The 21011-nt window shown below is 38.6% G+C and overlaps 1 protein-coding gene and 2 pseudogenes across 5 annotated transcripts in view; 2 read left to right on the top strand and 1 right to left on the bottom strand.

The window, feature by feature from the left end:
• The window catches only part of CDIN1 (CDAN1 interacting nuclease 1), a 231001-nt gene that overhangs the window by 39158 nt on the left and 170832 nt on the right, over positions 1 to 21011 (top strand). The gene's annotated exons all lie outside the window — the stretch shown is intronic.
• Positions 339 to 2190, top strand: LOC116481485 (la-related protein 4-like; annotated as a pseudogene).
• LOC116481489 (protein-tyrosine sulfotransferase 2-like) lies at positions 9991 to 11084 on the bottom strand (annotated as a pseudogene).

Below are 21011 nucleotides of genomic sequence, written 5' to 3'. Positions count from 1 at the left end.
CCCGTTTCTACTAAAAATACAGAAATTAGCCAGGCATGGTGGTGCATGCCTGTAATCCCAGCTACTCAGGAGGCTGAGGCAGGAGACTCGCTTGAACCTGGGAGGCAGAGGTTGCAGTGAGCCAAGATTGTGCTACTGCACTCCAGCTTGGGTGACAGAGCAAGACTTAGTCTCAAAAAAAAAAAAAAAAAAGAATATAATGCAAATGAAATTGTAAAAGTATTATACCTTTTAATATTTCAGAACGAAAACTTATTTAAAAAATTTATTCTGTTGGGGCACGGGCCTGTAAGCCAGAGTTGCAGCTGTGGGAATGATTGGGCCGAGCAGAGGACGACATGTTGCTTTTCATGGAGCAGGTAATGTCTAAAGGAACTGGTTGAAATCCTAATGCCAAAGTATGGCAAGAAATTGCTCCTGGGAATACTGATGCCACCCCAGTAACTCATAGAACTGAAAGCTCTTGGCATGAAACAGCAGCCACATTGGGTGTTCATCCTGAGGTTAATGCAGAGCTCTCAGAAGATATATGTAAAGAATATGAAGTAATGTGTTCTTCATCTTGTGAAACCACAAGAAATACTACAGGCGTTAAAGAATCAACTGATGGGATGATTTTAGGACCAGATCTGAGTTACTAAATATATGATGTTTCTGGAGAAAGCAATTCAGCAATTTCTACAGAAGGCCTAAAAGAATGTCTAAAGAAACAATTAGAATTCTGTTTTTCATGAGAAAATTTGTCAAAGGATCTTTACTTGATATCTCAAATGGATAGTGATCAGTTCATCCCAATTTGGACAGTTGTTAACATGGAAGAAATAAAAAAATTGACCACAGACCCTGATGTAATTCTTGAAGTGTTAAGATCTTCTCCCATGGTACAAATTGATGAGAAGGGTAAAAAGTGAGACCAAGTCATAAGCGTTGTATTGTGATTCTTAGAGAGATTCCTGAAACAACACCAACAGAGGAAGTGAAAGTTTTGTTCAAATTGAAAACTGCCCCAAAGTGATAAGCTGTGAGTTTGCACACAGTAGCAGCTGGTATATCACTTTCCAGTCAGACACAGATGCACAACAGGCTTTTAAATCCTTAAGAGAAGAAGTTAAAACATTTCAGGGCAAGCCAATCATGGCAAGGATAAAAGCCATCAATACATTTTTTGCTAAGAATTGTTACTGATTAATGGATTCTAGTATCTGTAGTCAGCCTATTCAAACTCAAGCACAGTATGCCTCCCCAGTCTTCATGCAGCCTGTATATAATCCTCACCAGCAATTCTCAGTCTATAGTATTATTCCACAGTCTTGGTCTCCAAATCCTACACCTTACTTTGAAACACCACTGGCCCACTTTCCCAACGGTAGTTTTGTGAATGGCTTTAATTCACCAGGATCTTATAAAACAAATGCTGCTGCTATGAATATGGGTCGATCATTCCAAAAAAAAAAAATCTGAAGCCTCATTTTAGGTCATCCAGTGGTTCAGAACACTCAACAGACTCTGTATCATTGGGGGATGGACAATTGAACAGATGTAGTTCAAAAAATATTTCAACTGAAAGCATAATCCTACAGTAACTGGGGATTAGGAGCAAACTTAACTTCAAAAGGAGACTTCCACTTTGCAGATGGAACAGAATGGGGACTATGGTAGGGGCAGGAGGACTCTTTTCAGAGGTTGAAAGATGACAATCTCAAGACCTCATCCTTTAACAGCTGAATCAAGGGCTCCAACACCAAAGTTTGACTTACTAGCCTCAAATTTTCTACCTTTACCTGGAAGTTCATCAAGAATCCCAGATAAACTCATTTTGGAGAATAGGATGTCTGATGTTGTTAAAGGTGTCTACAAAGAAAAGGATAATGAAGAGTTGAGAGTTAGTTGCCCAGTGCCTGCAGATGAGCAGACAGAATGCACTTCTGCCCAGCAACTCAATGTGAGTACCAGTTCTCCATGTGCAGCTGAGCCTCCTGCATTAAGCACAACTCGGCCAAAAAAAAAGGATCTAATAAAGGATTCCTCTGTTCAGAACAATGGTCTCAACCAGACGACTATACCAGTTTCTCCTCCAAGTACTACAAAGCCATGGAGGGCAAGTACTGCTTCACCATGTAATAGTGTAAATGAAGCTACACCGTTGCTCTACAGGAACCCTGAAAGTTAAGTTATGCTGAAGTGTGCCAGAAGCCCCCTAAAGAGCCATCCTCAGTTCTTGTGTAGCCACTATGGGAACTTCGCTCCAATGTAGTGTCTCCCACCAAAAACAAAGACAATGAAGCTCCTGAGAAGTCCCTTGAGAAACCAAATGAGAAGCCAGAAGCAAGGGCTAGTAAGGATTATTCTGGCTTCTGAGGCCATACCATTCCCAGGGGAGCAGCTGGAAAAATCAGGGAACAGAGATGCCAGTTTAGTTATAGGGCTGTACCTCAGGGAGTGACACAACGTAATGGCAAAGAGCAATATGTGCCACCCAGATTACCAAAGTAAAAAACAACAAAACTATTAAAAAACTTCTCTCTCTTCCCGTTAAACTTGAGCTGTAGCTATATTGAACTGTTTTGGAGGGGAGAGGGTAGCCAGGAAGGAAACAGGAGAAAGTACATCCTTAAATCATTATGGATTTTGGAGTTGTGAGTGATAGGATCCCAAAATTCATCTCTAATGTGATTTATAAATGCTGGAGGATCCCTATCTATCTATCTATCTATCTATCTATCTATCTATCTATCTATGTATCTATTCATCTGTCTGTCTATCCATTCCATCCATCCACACACACATATAAAGTATATTTTTTCTATTTTTGTTTTTGTTTTTAATTTGCAGAGATTTGCTGCCAGGAATCAATTTGGAGGGTTCAGTTTTAGCTTAGAGGAAAAAAAAAATTATACATCCTTCAGTATAGGAGATGAGGGAGTGAGAGGAAATATTTTTTGAAGAAGCATTTCTGTAAAATAGAAATTACTTTTTAAAATCTATTTAAAGTTTGGCTTGGAGAATGCCATCTCTCACTATATGGCCTTGTACTGCAAAGCAGATTAGTGGCTGGGGTGCCTGTTGTGGGTGTGAGTGTGTACAAGAGCGATTGAAGCAAAATCTGTTGTCATGTTAGTAAATGATTTGAAAACTGAATGTAAAACTTGAGTAGATTTTGTTTTTAGTTTGAAATTGAGTCTGTCTTTTTGACCTTACTAATATTTCATTCAACAAGTTGTAAAACTGTGATTGTACTTGGACGTGTGACTGCTAATCAGTTTGATACTCAAGGAAAGAATGGGGGTTCTTAAAAAAACTGAAAATTTTCGCCGGGCTGGGTGGCTCACACCTGTAATCCCAGCACTTTGGGAGGCCGAGGTGGGCAGATCATGAGGTCAGGAGATCCAGACCATCCTGGCTAACACGATGAAACCCCATCTCTACTAAAAATACAAAAAGTTAGCCGGGCGTGGTGGTGGGCGTCTGTAGGCCCAGCCACTTGGAAGGCTGAGGCAGGAGAATGGCTGCATGACCGAAATCCGCCTCAAAAAAAAAAAATGCAGCCTGGCGACAGACCATATTTTCAAAGGTAAAAAATCATGTGTTCCCCTAAAAAGTGGAAACAGTGTCTCCTGTTCCCTGTTTTTTCCAGGGAAATCTCTGTTCCCTGATTTTTCCAGCTGCTCCCCTGGGAATGGTATGGCCTCAGAAGCCAGAATAATCCTTACTAGCCCTTGCTTCTGGCTTCTCATTTGGTTTCTCAAGGGACTTCTCAGGAGCTTCATTGTCTTTGTTTTTGGTGGGAGACACTTACTCTGTTCTTTGACTGCCCACCCCCAAAAGCAAAATAACCAACTACTTACTGAATTATATATTTGTCATTGCTTTGACCAGTCTAGTCAAATCATATAAATTGTTCTAAATTTCAGAATTGAACATTGAAGTATTTACTCTTCTGTTCACACATTTAGAATTTTAGGTCCCAAGATGGTAGGGCGGACTGACCCTACCATAATTTATTTGCTGTCAGTGTTAAAGATGAAACATTGTAACTGACTCTTAAGTGTTAAATAGTGTAGAAGTAAAATATTATTATTATTTTTTTAAAGGCTTAATTTTGGGGGGTGGACTTATTTCTGTTTACAGTGTATTTATCACCTTCCTTTCCTCCTCTTCTTCCCCCACACCCAAAAATTACAGTTTGGAATTCACTGAAACAGAACCAGCAAGTCATGAGATTTTTTGGTAAAGATGAGAAAGATGGTTGAAGAAAATTAATGCGTAATTTCTCAGTGAATAAAGTTGTAGCTCTCATATACTAAATACACAAGTTTACATGCTCTTATTTAGAAAATGGCTAAAATATTAAAAGCCATGTTGTGTTTATCTGTTTTAAGTCATACCATGTTCAGAGTTCTGTGTAAGGTGGGTTTTATTTTTCTTTTAAGGGATAGCTGTCTCATATGTTAGATTATGTGTGTACAATTATGTGTAATTTGTGAATACTGGAAAGCTCCATTGTGACATAGAGTAAACATCTTAGTAATATATTAAAGTGAATGTAAATGGTGGTTAAAATTACATTTCTGTGAAATTCACCTTCCAACTCGAAGTTGAGCTTTGGAGATACATATTAGCGATTAACTGTTAAGAGCTTTGAAAACACTGCACGTATCTGTACAAGCCAGAATTACTATTTCTTTGACTTATTATTAGCGTGGCAGTTGCTTTTGATTTGGTTGTTTTATGACATGGTATACTATATTTACTCAGTTTGAAACTATTCATTTCTACACACTATTTTTTAAAAATCACCTACTGGGTGAAACATACAATGAAACTACCTGTGCTGAAATTTGGGGGAAGTTTAGGTCCTTTAAAAAAATGTACTAATCATTGACTACATCTATGATAAAAGTGCTTATTTTGGTTTACTAAGATAATGCAGTTGGTGGAAATGATAAACATTTTAAGTGTTAACATCCTTTGAATGCACTGGATTTCAGAGAATAAACATTTTGTAAAAATTTAAAAAAAAGTTATTCTGTTGGCCTCCCTTTTAGATGGGCAAATTCCTTGGTGCTAGCCATTCAAAATTGTGTGAAGGGCAGTATCTGACATAATTATAATATTTAGGGAAAGCTTTTGTTGTTTGACCTGACAACAAGTTCAGTTTTTTTTTTTTTTTTTTCCTCCAAGGGCTTTTAATAGAATTGCTTTGGTCTAAGAATTCATAATAGACTAAATGAAATCCTTCAGTCTGCTGGATTTAGTGAGACCATAAATTAGCCTCATGGTGAATGTATCTTTCTTTTCCCTGTTTCATTTGACACAATTCATTGAAATGATGACTACCTATAAGTGGTTAGAATTTTATGTGTGGAAAACTTGAAGAGAAAAACTTTTCAAAGTAAAGTGTTTGTTTCTTTCATCATGGTGTCACCTGCTTTTGATCTTTTTCATTGTGCTTATGCTTAAAACTAGATTTCAATATATGTTCTTTAATGGTAAAAGTTTATATGCCAAATAGGTCTTCTGGCATTTTTACTGTCACGCATAGAGTGAAGCTAGTGGTGACCCAGTTTTTCTCATCGGGCTTGAGGGAGGGGTGGGGACAGTTGGACCTGCCTGTAGACCTCCTTCTCTGCTCTTTAACTGGCATAGAAGTGGTAGGAAGGAAACCCAAGCAGGTGTCTCATTGGCATGCCATTGTGGAGTAGAGAGAGGCAGTGTTCATAGAAGCACAGCAGCTGTGTGGACCTCTGTCATGGGGAGCAGGGCCCATCAGTCAGGTTAGCTTTGGGGACAGGTTCCTGGCATGAGCAAATTCTTGAGTAATTGTAATTCTAGCTAGATTTCGAAAGACAAGATCTTCATACACAGAAAAGCTGGGAAGCAGACTGTATTTCACCTCAGGGGCCTGTAGTTATAGACTTGAGGAAACATGAGGAGCCAGGGTAACAGCAAATGGGACTTATCCTTGGATGCCAGAGTATTTGGCCAGTGCTACTCACATTCTTCCCACCTGAGGTTAGGGCTGGTCTGGAAGTCGTGGGCAGACCCCAGGGTGAGGTCAAGTAGCTCTAGCAGGAACCAGGCAGAGCCTGGCCTTCTAGTAAGGGGCAGGGAGCACTTCCCCAGGTGGGTCCTGTCTTGAATCATGCTGGTGTTTGTATCAGGGAGGCAGCCTTTCTGGCTTCCTCTGGTCTTGGGAGGCCATTTTGATGGGGAGAAGAGAGTTGAAGCTTCTTATATCAAATTCAGCCATTTCTAAATATTGAGACACACAGTTGTATGGAGCTGCCAATGTGCAGGGCACACACTCAAATTTGGGGGGAATCTAACATAATCTAATGCAATGTAAGCTGCGGTTCTATAAAATTTTGCATTTTTTTTAGGGCTTTTGCAGCTTTTGGGGGCTTTCATAGGATGTGAATTTTGTGTTTTTTGGTTGGGTTGTGTTATTTTGGGAACATACGTGAAACTCAGTCACATTTTTAGGATATTGTATATATGCCAAGGGAAATGTATGTTTTTCCCACTGAATTTTTATTTCTTATGTAAATAACATTAAAACCAGAAATAAAAGGATGAATAAATCACCTATAAACCCAAATTCATACTTTCTTTTTAAACAGTTGTGCCTTCTCTTTTAGATCTTGAGCATATTCTTACTTGAGACTATGATTATAAACGTACTATCAATATAACTTTATATATTTTTTACTTTAAATTTTATTTATTTACAGCCAGTAGTTGCATGTTAACTTTATCGAATGATGAACTCAGATCTGCCAAGTTGAACTTCAGTAGTGAATTGTGGATTTTAGGGTGAAAATGGCTTTGTGTGCAGGCTCCATTCTTTTGGCAGGTGTTGCAGTGGGGGTAACCAGTTGTTGGACGCCATGGGGCAGACAGCTCAGTACCCTGGACAGGGTCCTGGAAGTTGCTGTAGGGTTTGAGGGGAGCACTGCTATGGTGTGGTTGGAATGCTGTTTTTGGTTATAAGGCCTCTGAACTCGACTTTCTGGTCCTGTGGTAAATTCCACAAGCTGTCTAAAAACTTTAGTAAATTTCGTTTTTTGTTGAAACTGAATTGAGTAGATTAAGTTGTTTGCAACTAAGCATCTTGTGAAACATTGACATACTGGTTCTTGAAAGTAATTTGTTTTATGATTTGGAGGCAGTGATTAAGAACCTAGAGTATAAGGCCAAACTGCCTGTATTCACATCCTGACTGTGTCAATTTGGAGAAGATACTTCACTTTTCTCCCTTAGTTTCTTAAGAATATACTACTGTTATTATAGTGATGATAATTAAATGAAACAGTACCTGGTAGCTAATAAGTGTTCCCCCAGTGTTACCATCTTCATTATCATGATCATCATGACAGTAGGTATTTATTGAGCACTTACTCTTTATTAGAGTTCAACAGAAATGGGGAAAAGTTACAAATAGGGTATTCTAGCAAAATTTAGTATATAACAAAGCCTAATTGTATTGTGCATAGTCTTAATGACAGCTCCATCTCTGCTCATCCTCTGGTTTCTTTTAAGACACATAGAGAAATAGGGAGGCATTTGTAGCCATCTAAGATTGGATTTATTGGAATGAATAACATTAAGTGCTGAGAATAACTGACAAAAGGATTTGATTGTGAATCAAGAATAAAAGGTTGTGGTAAGATTTAAAATTTTGTGTTTAATAAGAGAAGAGCTTAACGCATTGTAAGGCTTTCCATTTGTTGTTTTAACATTGCCAGCATTTATTATTAAAGTGGGTGGTTGTAGAATAATTATAGTCCATATCATGATGATGATGTTGTTTTTAGAGAAGATTGAAAATCTATAGTTTTTTCAAACTAATACAGTAAGGAAAACATGTCATCTACTGAGGCTTCAAATAGTTTGCTTGACCTCTTGAGAGTACTCCTGAGATTATTTAAAGGAACTACATATTCAGGAAGGTACTTTTATGCAAATTTTTGCATTTCCTTGTTAAATTCTTAAAAGTATCAGCTTGGTAATTGGGGGTTGGGATGGGAGTAAGAAGCAGAAGACAGGGAAAAAGTATGAGATTATTAACACCATTATTTTAATGTAACTGAGAATTTATTTGGGAAGAAAGTGGTAAAGATGGTAGTTATACCTACAATTTTTATAAATTATAAGAATTACAAAGTCAAAGTGACCAATCATTTTTACGGGTTTTATATGAGGTTTCTGTGACCTATTAAATTAAGAAAGATTAGTGGGGGCAGAACACATATTTTTGTGCAGAAAAAGAATAAGGAAACATTTAAATGGTTTTAAAAAGTATGTTAGGCTGGGTGTGGTGGCTCACGCCTGTAATCCCAGCACTTTGGGAGGCCGAGGCAGGCGGATCACAAGGTCAGGAGATCAAGACCATCCTGGCTAACACGGTGAAACCCCGTCTCTACTAAAAATACAAAAGAAAAATTAGCCAGGTGTGGTGGCGGGCGCCTGTAGTCCCAGCTACTTGGGAGGCTGAGGCAAGAGAATGGTGTGAACCCGGGAGGCAGAGCTTGTAGTGAGCCGAGATCACGCCACTGCACTCCAGCCTGGACGACAGAGTGAGACTCCGTCTCAAAAAAAAAAAAAAAAGTATTCTAAACTTTTTTACTCTGTGAAAAGGTTGGAAAGTAACTGTGCTTATTAGACATAGACTAGTAGCATTATGGTCATGGAATTAAATTTAACCTCTAGATGTTCATTCACTTATGATTGCATAGAGTTAGTAGAATGTCTTAGGTATTCTAGCAGGATTTCATACATTGAAGAATTCTCTGATAAGAGAGATTCATTCATGACATTTTCTGTATAAGCAAAACCAGAAAATATTTGAAATTTAGGGGAAAAAATTCGACACCTTGGAGTAAAATTAGATTACTTCATAAAACCCAACATATATAGCTAACCTGATGCAGCCACAAACTTGTTTTCTGTGGAAGTTTTTAGAACTTGCTTTTCAAGAAAGAGACTCAGAGTTGAACTCAGGAGTGATTGGCCCAGTCCTGGATCTTGAAGAATTAGTTAGCTAGCTGGGAATATTGGAGGAATAATTAATCATCACCTCTCAGTATGGCCTGTTATGTAAGGATCCCCAGTACCTTAGTGTGCTCAGGCTGCCATAGCAAAATACCATAGATTGGGTAGCTTAAACAACAGAAATTTGTTCTCTTGTTGAAATGTTGTCATTTTCTTAATTTTTGTATTTAATTACTGGATTATTTTGTTGCCTTTTATTTCACATTTAAGCATTTTTATCAGATTACAGTATGTAAATTTATTCAAGATGAACTCTACAAAAAATAGTTTATATTTTCTTAGAGATTATGTATTTTGTATTGGGTACATCTCTGTTATTGTCATCAGGATATATTTAAATATATATTAAAATTAGATATGTATGTTAAAATTGCATGTATTAAATATTATGTGATATATATGATTTATTTTTAAATTTTTGTTTATTTTAAGCCCCTGTTCACTTTATTCAAATAATTTTTTTTTTTCTCTGCAAAACTAGCTAGAACTCATGAGGAATCAGGGAAGGCCTTATATATTAAATTCTTCAGTAGATTCTTAAAATTCAAAGTAAGGATCTATAGAGAAGCACAGGCTGTGGGCCTTGTTCCAGCAAACAACGCCACAAAGGGAGTCCTGCAAATTAAGGAGGATGAGAAATCCATTTCTTAAAAAAAAAAAAAAAAAATTGTTCTTGAGGGGAAAAATATAAAATACCTAAGTTTCAAAACCCAGACGAGTTTCACACTCATTACTTTCCACCGTAGGGTATCCAAAGATAGAGTTTCAAGGTATGTTTTCAATGATTCAGTTTTGCAAACATATGCAAATATATTCCTCATTAGCCATCCTGTTTTGGCAACTAATAGCAAGCAATATGCTTGGATAAGAGGTCCAACTTCCACTTAAATGCAGTTTCTTCTCTTCTGGGCCACAAAGCCATTTGCAGAGATCTGGAAATCAGGAGCTTCCTAAGTAGGAAGAGGTGCTATTCTGGTTCACCTGAAAATATCCTTTCAGGTTGACTGGTGTTTTATAGTCCCTTACTTGCTGTGTGTTACTGATGATGATGGGGGTCAGGGTTGCTATAGTGGAAGTGGGGGTCGGGGAGGGTGTTTGCATAGGGGTCATGGCTAAGCTGAGCCAGCATGGGACAATCTGGGCCATGTCTGGCACCATGTCCCCAGGGATGTGGTGAGTCCACTTGGAGAGCACTTCCAGGTTCACAGGCTTGATGACCTCGTCTGTGTACCACTGGATCTTAGACAGGGAGATGCCATCGCACTTGCCAGTGAGGTCTTGATGGTGGAAGACAGCGTTGCTCCGGGTAATGCCCAGATGGTCCAGGATGAGTTTGAGGAAGCTCCTAGGCTGCAGCACCAGTTCCTTGTAGTACATGAGCAGGCAGTTGTCCTTGCCCACCTTCATGCACTGGGCATACATCACCTCTATGGCCTTGTTCTACTTGGTGAGGCAGTTGCCATAGCTGCTGAGGTTGAAGCCTGTGTAATGACCTTGCAATAGTGACCTTGCACGCGATCAAGGAGTGCATGGAGACATGGCTGTCCTGAGCCATAAGCAGGAACTTGGAGTTGGAGAACAGGTGCGACGGGTAGACCAAGGATTCAAGGACTTGAGTCTGAAGTGGTCCTTGTTGGAGAGCACACGGGCTGGCTCCCTTTGCTTAGAGATCACCTCCAGGATGAAGTCCTGCATGGCAATGTCCAGCACCTCATCAGTCACGCCCACCTTGTCCAGCTATAGTTTCTTGTGGCCAGACTTGGACCAGGCCTGGTGCATGGCCAGCACATAAGGGATGATGTGCGTCTCCTTGCTGCCGTGCACCTCAAGGTGGGCATCCAGCCCAGTGAGCATCAGCATGGTGCCACTGCAGAGCATACTGCCCATGAAGATGAGTGGCATGGCCTTGCTGTAGTGGTACTCCACGTGGTCCATCCAATCTACAGGGTCCACTCGGGGCTGCACCTGCCAGCACTGCCTGGCACATTAATATCTGCTGCCCCAGCTGGACCAACCATCACCAGGGCCAGGGCACAGCCATCCCGACCTGGCAGGCCCAACCTGGGGACTCACTTCGGGGACTGTAGCGACAGGTCAGTGGGCGGCCCACCGGGTTCACATCCTGCATCACATCAGGGAGGTGGTCCCACATGCCCAGTGACTCCTGGCTCAGCAGCTGCCCCTGCCAGAGAAGTGGGAGGCCTGTAATTTTTTTTTTTTTTTGGTACCAGGTCAGCATGGGTTTATGGAACACTGGCTACAGTAAATGTGTGAAACATTGTAAATATTGTTTTTTCCCAATTTTAATTAAATTTATTATTGACTTACATACAGTTAAATTCCCTCCTTTTCTATACAGTTCTGCAAGTTTTGACAAACATGTGGAGTTGTGTAGCCACTACCACAGTCAAGAGGTTGAACACATCTATCATCCCCTAAAAATTCCGTTAGCCCTTTTGTGGTCAGTTTTTCCCCCGCCTGCCCTGGTGCCTAAGAATCACTTATCTGCCTTCTGTCACTCTACTTTTCCTTTTCCAGAATGCCATAGAAATGGAATCATGTGGTAGATAGCCTTTTGAGTTTGGCTTCTTTTACTTAGTAGAGCACATTTGTGATTTCTCCATGCTGTTACTTGCATTGTTGCAGAGTAGTATTCCTTTATATGGATGTATCACAGTTTGTTCATCCATTATTGAAGGTTGTTTATATTCTTTCCAATATAGATGAAGCTGCTATAAAAATTTGTGTGTAGGGCTTTGTGTGGTAAATATCTAGAAGTGCCTCAGGATAGATCATCCCCATAATCTAACTCAAACCTAATTTAGGTAAGATTTGGGAGTTTGAGATGATGCTTATTTAGATGACATTTTGAACCTGAGCTGATTCTGTGATGAGCTGGGACTTTGGGGGATGCTGGGATGGGGCGAATGTGTTTGGCATGTGGGTCAGATGAATCTTTGAGGCCAGAGGCCGAAAAATAAGTCCCTTAAAGATATTAGGTCCTAAGCCACAGAACTTGTAAATGTTACCTTACATAGACTTAGAGTCTTTGCAGATGTAATTAACTTAAGGATCTTGAGATGGAGAGATTGTCCTGGAATACCAGGATGGGCCCTAAATGGAATTATATGCATCCTGAGAAGAGCAAGGTAGTGGAAGTTTTTACCACACATACTTAAAAGGCAATGTGAAAATGAAGCAGAGAGAGATTTGAAGATGCCGGTCTTGAAAATTGGAGTGATGTGCCCGCAAGCTAAGGAATGCAGGCAGCTACCAGAAGCTGAGAGAGATGAGAAATGGATTCTCCTCTAGAGCCTCTGGAGGGAGCATGGCCTTGCTAACACATTGATTTTGGCCTGCTGATAAGGGTTTTGGACTTCTGGCCTCCAGAACTGTGAGAGAATAAATTTCTGTTATTTTAATCCACCAAGTGTTTGGTAATTTGTTACAGTAACCATAGGAAACTAAAGCGTGTGACCATGGTAGGATGTTTAGTAAATTTTTATTTTTAAGATAAAGTCTTGAGAAAGTAAAATTAATTTGTTTGATTTTGATAAGTAGTTGGTTTAAGAAGCCATCTGAAGTGGGTCAGAACTGATCATCTTTTTGGCACTGAATATTACTGAGGAAAAACTTAACAATATTATTTGGGGCTATTTTTAAGACTAAGGCTTTTGTGGAAGAAAAGGCAAAAGGATACCATGGAGTAGAAAGAAAGATTATAATTATTTGTTAGTTAGTGGTTAACAATTATCTGGCTTATGGTAATAATATCATAAAGTGCCTACTAAATTATGCTAAACTAAATTATGCTGAACATTGCTTGTTAGATAACTGATTTTGTCACTTGAGTAAGAATTGATACCATTACTCTCTAACGTCTCATTTTGTTTTCTAAACCCTTTTGACAAATGCCCTTTGAAAGCTAAATTTATTTCTAGAATCCAGTCACTTCTGTTTTCCTCTGCATCAGGCTACCATGATTAAAATCTTGAAAGCCAAACAAATTATTCAATTTGAAATTACTGCAAAGAGGTGGGGAGAGAGGGGTGCTTCTAGGTCTTCATAACCTTCTTGTCTATTTTCTTGTGATAACTGAGTTTAAGCCAGGGACCTCCTAAAGAAAATATGTGAAGAATTGAAATTGTGAGGTTAAATATTTTGTATATGTGCATATATATGTATGTATATTATTTTTTAGATAACTTTTCAGGTAAAGATCTGACGGCTCTTTTAGTAAATATCTGGATTAAGTCTTATATCAGAAAATATGGTAATTTAGGAGAGGCTGGAATTTCAGCAGTGAAATAATTGTGTTAGACCACAAGATGGTTATTTAACCTCTGTTGGAGGAAGTGGTACCTTACAATCAGTGGTGAATAAAAGAAGTCAATTATTTTCCTTGATCTTCTCACTCTGGTTTGGTTACTTTAAAGGCCTAGAGGTCTTCAGAAACAATTTAATCACTGTAGCTATTGATCTAGAATAGAACTGCTACAATAGGCCCACATAAAAATGTCCAGTGTCAATATGATTATAACTTATTATTAGGACCAAGGCGCAGTTTTTTGATAAACTCTACTTAAACATCTTAGGGCTGTAAGTGGAGAGAAATTTAACAAATTTAACTCTTGGATTTGCAGAACTGATAAAATCATAGAACTTTCAAGATGAAACCGGATTCTAAAGAAGTTACCAATCAGTTTACAGATGGTGGAATTGAGACCTACAAATATTAAGTGATTTTTCCAATTAGATTTTAAGCACTTCAAGAATAAAGACAATATTCCCTATTGGTGCTCCCTTGACAATACAACTGTTGATGCCACCCTCCCTATTGTTTAATACGTATTTGTGGAATACATAAAGATGTTGTTTTAGTCTGTTTTTGCTGCTAGGAGGGAATACCAGAGGCTGGGTATGTTATAAAGAAAAAAGTTTTACTTGGCTCACAGTTCTACAAGCTGTACAAGAAGCAGGGTGCTGGCTTCTGCTTCTGGTGAGGGCTTCAGGAAGCTTCTACTCATGGCGGAAGGCAAAGGGGAGCTGATATGTGCAGAGACCACATGGTGAGAGAGGAGGAGGAGGGGAGAGAGAGGAAAGAAGGGAGATAACCAGGCTCTTTTTAACAACCAGCTCTTTAGAGAACCAACAGAGCAAGAGCTCATTAATATGAAGACTCACCCAGCCACTTATGAGGGATCTGCCTCCATGACTCATACATCTCCCATTAGGCCCCACCTTCAACACTGGGAACCAGCCTTCAACATGAGATTTGGAGGTCAAGTAAACCAAACTATAGCAGATGCCTACCAGAAGTTTGCAAAAGAAAACTAGTATTTCAAAGGACTGAACAATGGTCCTATATCAGGAGAAATGATACATAACCTGGAAAAATAATCCCTTTTAATGTGAGGTCACATTTAAAATTTTGTATTTATAATGGAAAAAATGGAAGTCATAGAGGGAAAGAAGTTCATTATTTTGATCTTCTGTTTTTTAAGAACGGCTTTATGGAGATATTTATGTACCATAAATTTCACTCTTTAAAAATATACAATTCAGTGGTTTTTAGTATATTCACGAAGTTGTACAACCATCACCACTGCCTAATGTCAGAACGTTTTCATCACCTCCAAAAGAAATCCCATATTATCAGTCACTCCTGTCCCTGACAACTACTAATCTGCTTTCTACTTCTATTGATTTTCCTATTCTGGACATTTCATACAAATAGAATCGTACAGATGTGGCCTTTGTGACTGGATGTTTCCATTCATATATTTTACAGATTTATCTGAGTCATAGCATATATCAGTACTTCATTTCTTCTTATTGCTGGATAATATTCCATTGAATGGGTATATCACATTTTATTGATCCATTCATCAGCCGATGGACATTTGGGTTGTTTCTACCTTTTATCTATTATGTATAAAGTTGCTATGAGCATTTGTGTATAGACTTTTGTTTAGAAACACGTTTTTCGTTCTCTAGGGTATAAACCTATGGGAAGAATTACTGGGTCATATGATAACTGTGTTTTTTTATTTATTTATGTATATTTATTATTCATATTATTTGAGACACGGTCTTGTTCTGTTGCCCAGGCTGGAGTGCAGTGGCACAGTTCTAGCTCACTGCAGCCCTGAGCTCCTGGGCTCAAGTGATCTCCCCACCTCAGCCTCCCAAGTAGCTGGGACTACAGGCGTGCACCACCACGCCCAGCTAGCTTTTTAAGGAATTTTTTGTAGAGATGGAGTCTAACTAGGTTGCCTAGACTAGTCTTGAACTCCTCAGCTCAAGTGATTCTCCTGCCTCGGCCTCCCAGAATGTTGTGATTACAGGTGTGAGCCACCATGCCTAACCATAACTCTGTATTTAATATGTTGAGAAACAAACTGTTTTCCAAAGCGGCTACGCCATTTTGCAATCTCACCAGCAATATATGAGGGTTCCAATTTCTCTGCATCTTTGCAGCCTCAAAACTACAGTCTCTTGGACATTCTGCTCCCTAGTCTCCCACCCCTCTGAAGCACAGAGAGGAGCTTTGTCTGAAGTTCTCTCATCTGACTAAGGGAAGTTCCTCCAGAAGAAATGTGATTGTCATGAATAACTTCCCTGAAATCTACACTAACCAGAGAAGATGACTCATGTCACAGAAGAGGAGACTTACAGGTCTGCATGCCCAGGACACCACATCCAGACAGACTTTTCACCAGTGCTTCTGAGGGCTGCCACCTGAGAGACTTTATCTGCATAATAAGATGATCTTTGTTTATAGTACAGTTCCTCCCCTTGCCCTCCCATAGTTCAACCATCTGGCCTTTCTCTGCATCTCACACTTTGTGGGATCCCCCATACATAATACATGTTATAAGTGTGTACACCTTTTCTTCTGCTAATCAATTGTCAGTTTATTTTATAGACTCTAATTATTGAATATCCAGAGGGGAAGGAGAGGGTTCTCTCACCTCTGCAGCATGTAGGGCAAGAGAAGACTGAAGAGACCGCATTTAAAAAGATAACTGATAAACATTTCTTACAAATCTATTATTTATATAATGTGTTGAAGTTATTAGGATTACTTCAGAGAAAAATGGCCAGAAGCCTGGTCTTGCAAGTGAAATTAAGTGTCACACAAGCCTCTTATTCTTTACCTGATTTATGTTACGACTTGTTCTAAAAAGTTAATACCTAAATTTAATTAGAAATGAAAGAAGTATAGGTACTTAAGACTCTCATTAAATCAGAACATTTAGAAAAGGGTGGGACTTAGAGCAGAAAAGAATCTTAAAGATCAATTTATCCAACACCTCCTCAATTTTGTCCTTCTTTTCTTTGTGCCTGCCTAATTAATTTTATTATAAAATATAGCAGAAATATAAAAGAACAGAGAATGATAAATGAACCCTTTGAATATACATCTGTTTATATTTGCTTCAGGTGCTTTTTACTTTTACATAAATGACATATTCCAATACTGTTCTACGTTTTGTTTCCACTTTGATTTTTAGTTTTTTAATAAACTATTGTAGGTATGGTTGGATGTACCTCTCTGTGATTTCTTCCCTCTTCTCTGTCACCTGTAACTCTTTTCTTGAGTTTAGTGCTTATCAGTCTCATATTTCTTTTACCACATCCATATATAGATTCACAAAAAATAGGGCATTATATTTTGCTGTTTGATACTTTATATAAATGGTGTTAAATGTGAATGTAATTCTATAATGTGCTTTTTTTGGGTAAACACTACATTTTTTGACATTTATCTATGCCGATACCTGGTTAGCATAAGTTCCCCACTTGTTATTGCTTTCCAGAATTTGTTAGCTCTTCTTATGTATCCTTCTTGAATTTTAACATACATTTATTATGTTCTACCAGAAGACTCTGTTGTGAATTTGGTAGCATTTTTATTAAAATTATAGATTAATATGTGGAGAACTGACAATTTTATTTACACTATCATTCCACCCATGATCGTTTTTGTTTTTTTTTTTCTTTCCTGAGACAGAGTCTCACTCTGTCACCCAGGCTTGATTGCAGTGGTGGGATCTTAGCTAACAGCAACCTCTGTCTCCCAGGTTCAAGCAATTCTGCCACCTCAGCCTCCCGAGTAGCTGGCACTACAGGCATGCGATGCCCAGCTTATTTTTTCTATTTTTAGCAGAGACCACTGTGTTACCCAGGCTCGTCTCAAACTCTGGGCCTCAAGTGATCTGCTCGCCTCGGCCTCCCAAAGTGCTGGGATTACAGGTGTGAGCCACCATGCCCAGCCCACCCATGATACTTTCTTTATAAAAATGTCACAATTCTGTGTTTAGTCAAAAAGTCTTTTATGCTCTTCAGTAATGTTTTATAACTTTCTTCAAAAGTTTTGGTTGGGTGTGGTGGCTCACGCCTGTAATCCCAGCACTTTGGGAGGCCGAGGCAGGTGGATCACAAGGTCAGGAGATCGAGACCATCCTGGCCAACATGGTGAAACCCCGTCTCCACTAAAAATACAAAAAATTAGTCGGGCGTGGTGGCACATGCCTGAAATCCCAGCTATTCGGGAGGCTGAGGCAGGAGAATCACTTGAACCAGGGAGTCGGAGGTTGCAGTGAGCCTTGATCGCGCCACTGCACCTCAGCCTGCAGAGAGAGCAAGACTCCGTCTCAACAACACCAACAAAAAACTTTTATATATTTTTTAAAAACACATTTCTAAATACTTTATGGCCTTTGATTGTGAATGATAGCTATTTTTCTATTCCATTCTCTCATTGGATAGTACTGATTTATAAGAATTCTTATTTTTTATATTAATCTTGTCTCCAGTTACCTTTCTGAGATACTAGTTTTATACCTTGTTTGTAGATCTTGCTGTTTTTATGTAGAAAGCCATCTCATCTGCAAATAAGGAGGGTTTGTTTGTTTTATTCCTTCTTGATGCTCTTATTTCGTTTCCTATTTTCTTTTGTTTGGTAGGATACATAATTTGCTAAGAACTCCTACAGTAAAACCAGTTCCTTTCGCCTTTTTTTCCTAAAGTCCAGTTAATGATACAAAGTTCTCACAAATTTTGATACATACCACCATTGCTCAATTTTATGCATTTTTGTTTTTTCCATCACTTCCTCTTTCATCTATGAGTAACATAGAAATGTGTTTTTTAATTTCTGAAAATTTTTTGGAGGACTATGTTTTTAATTTTGAATTCTAATTTAATTATTATTTGATTTGATGCAGTCTAATCAAGTCCTGAGCAGAACTTTTGACAGCTGTATAGGGCTAGAGGACAAAGTTTAGAGATGAGGGCTTGACAAAGATGAGAACTCTTATAAATATCCCAAGCTTTGGGGGCAGGGGGCCTCTAACAGACTATACCCCAGGAGTAAATGTGAACTGAAATTGAAAGATCTCCCCCTGACAGTTTCAGATTTATCTGACTGGCACCAAAAATTAATACCTGAAATTGACTAAGGTGATCTAGACTCCTGGTACTCCCAGTATCAAGTCAGAATTCTGTCTGGAGAAAACATCATTTCAGCCTTTAGATTTTTTATAAGATAGTTTTTCAAATACAATTGACCCTTGAACAACATGGGTTTGAACTGTGTGAGTCCATTTACATGTGGATTTTTTTTAATTAAACTTAGATTGAAAATATGGTATTTGCAAGATGTGAAACCCGCTTATATAGAGGACCAACTTTTTGTATACGTGAGTCCTGTAGGGCTGACTTTGGGACTTGAGTATACACAGATTTGGGGTATCCTTGGGGGTCCTAGAATCAATCCCCTGTGTGTACCAAAGGACGACTCTAGTATGACACATAATAAGAGATATTCAGTCGCATAAGGACACATGACAACAAGAATGAGAGCCAGTAAAGGCAATAGTACTAGACTCAATGGAGATCCAGTTATTGGAATTACCAAACAGAATTACTAGAATTAAACTTTGTTCAGGGAGTTATAAAAGAAATTGAAACATTCTGCAGGGAACTTATATGAAGAATCAAATAGAAAATTTAGAACTGAAAAATACAGCAACCAATATTGGATGGATTTAACTTGGTGGATCAATTTAACAGTAAATTAGACATTACTGAAGAGAGGATTAGTGCACTTTTAGGTGGGTCACAAGAAAATACTGGAATGTAACATACAATAACAAAAGGGTGGAACGTATGAAGAGAAACTAAGAAATAGAGGATACAGTAGAGAAGGCTGACAGATTCATTGGGAGTCTCAGGGGGAGGAGCTTGAATGCAAAAGCAATGTTGAAGAAATTATGATGGAGCATATTCCCAAAATGATGAAAGGTATGCAGCCACATATTGAAGTCCAACAAATTCTAAGCAGGATTTTATAGTTGAAACTCACAAAAAGCAAAGATAAAAGAAAATATTAAAGCCAGATAGAGGAATGAGACAGATTGTCATTACAAAGAGCCACAATTTGACTGTTACCTGACATCATCAACAAATCTGCACTGATGGAATTATTAAAAGAACATAATGGGCTCGGCGCGGTGGCTCACGCCTGTAATCCCAGCACTTTGGGAGGCCGAGGTGGGTGGATCACGAGGTCAGGAGATCAGGACCATCTTGGCTAACATGGTGAAACCCCATCTCTACTAAAAATACAAAAAATTAGCCGGGTGTGGTGGCAGGCGCCTGTAGTCCCAGCTACTCAGGAGGCTGAGGCAGGAGAATGGAGCGAACCTGGGAGTCAGAGCTTGCAGTGAGCTGAGATCACGCCACTGTGCTCCAGTCTGATTGACAGAGCGAGATTCCATCTCAAAAAACAAAAACAAAGAAAACAAAAGAACGTAATGGAGATGAAAGAGTGGAAAGGAAGGAATGAAGAAAAATGAGATGGCACATCTGTGGGTACATCTGAGTAAGCAGAGATATGTGAAACAGTAGCAGTGTCTTTTGAGATTTAAGAAATATACAGACTTAAGACAATTTCAGTAATATCCTACATTCCAGGAAGGGGACCTTTCAATAGTGTTGTAATGTTTTTATATTTTCCAGAAAGCAATAAATCACCAATCAATAATAAATTGAGGAGGCAGCATGGTTTTCTAGAGTGATTATTAAAAGAATAGTAAAAGAATATGTAACTTTTAAGTTGCAAGAGGAAAAGTAGTGAATAAACATTGAATCAATTGAAAAGTACACAAGAATGGAGAGAAACAGTACGTATAGTGGGTAAGACAATAACATTTAGTGAGATGATAGATTTAAACCTGAATATATCAGTACTTACACTGAATGTACCTGGTTTAGCTACAGTCATCAAAATGGTGTGGTATCTATGTAAAGATAAACATACAAATCAGTGGAACAGATTAGAAAGTCCCCAAATAGATTCTCAGGTATTTAACCTCCTCAGAGGCACCAACGTGTGTGATCAATTTTATATTTGTATGGAAATAATAAAAACAAACTGTGATCCCCTCCTTAACACACAAAATTAATTGAAGGTAGATCATACACCTAAATGTAAAAGCCGAAACTATTAATCTTCTAGAAAAATATATGAAAATGTCTGCATGAATGTGGGTAGGCAAAAATTTCTTAGACAAGACACAAAAAGTACTAAAACAAAAGAATAAATTGGACTTCATCAACATAAAAAACTTTTGTACTTCAAAAGGCACCACAAGGAAGATGAAAAGGCAAGCCATGGATTGAGAGAAAGTGTGATGAGGATGTACAGCAATGGGAACTCTTCTGTAGTGTTGGTGGAGTTTAAAGTCATTACAAACACTTGAAAAATTGTTTGACAGTATCTGCTGAAGTGGAGAGGTGCATGTCAGATTGCCCAGAATTCTTCTCCTGCATTTATACCCATCAGAAATGCGTGTGAATGTACACCAAGAGACTCACCCAGGAGTGAGTCCACAGTAGTAATATTCAACAATAGAATAGATAAATTTGGCTTATACTCATTCGATAGAATA

This window comes from Hylobates moloch, unplaced genomic scaffold (assembly GCF_009828535.3).
Source record: "Hylobates moloch isolate HMO894 unplaced genomic scaffold, HMol_V3 SCAFFOLD_14, whole genome shotgun sequence".
Lineage (NCBI taxonomy): Eukaryota > Metazoa > Chordata > Mammalia > Primates > Hylobatidae > Hylobates > Hylobates moloch.
This window is presented reverse-complemented; position numbering and strand designations above follow the sequence as displayed.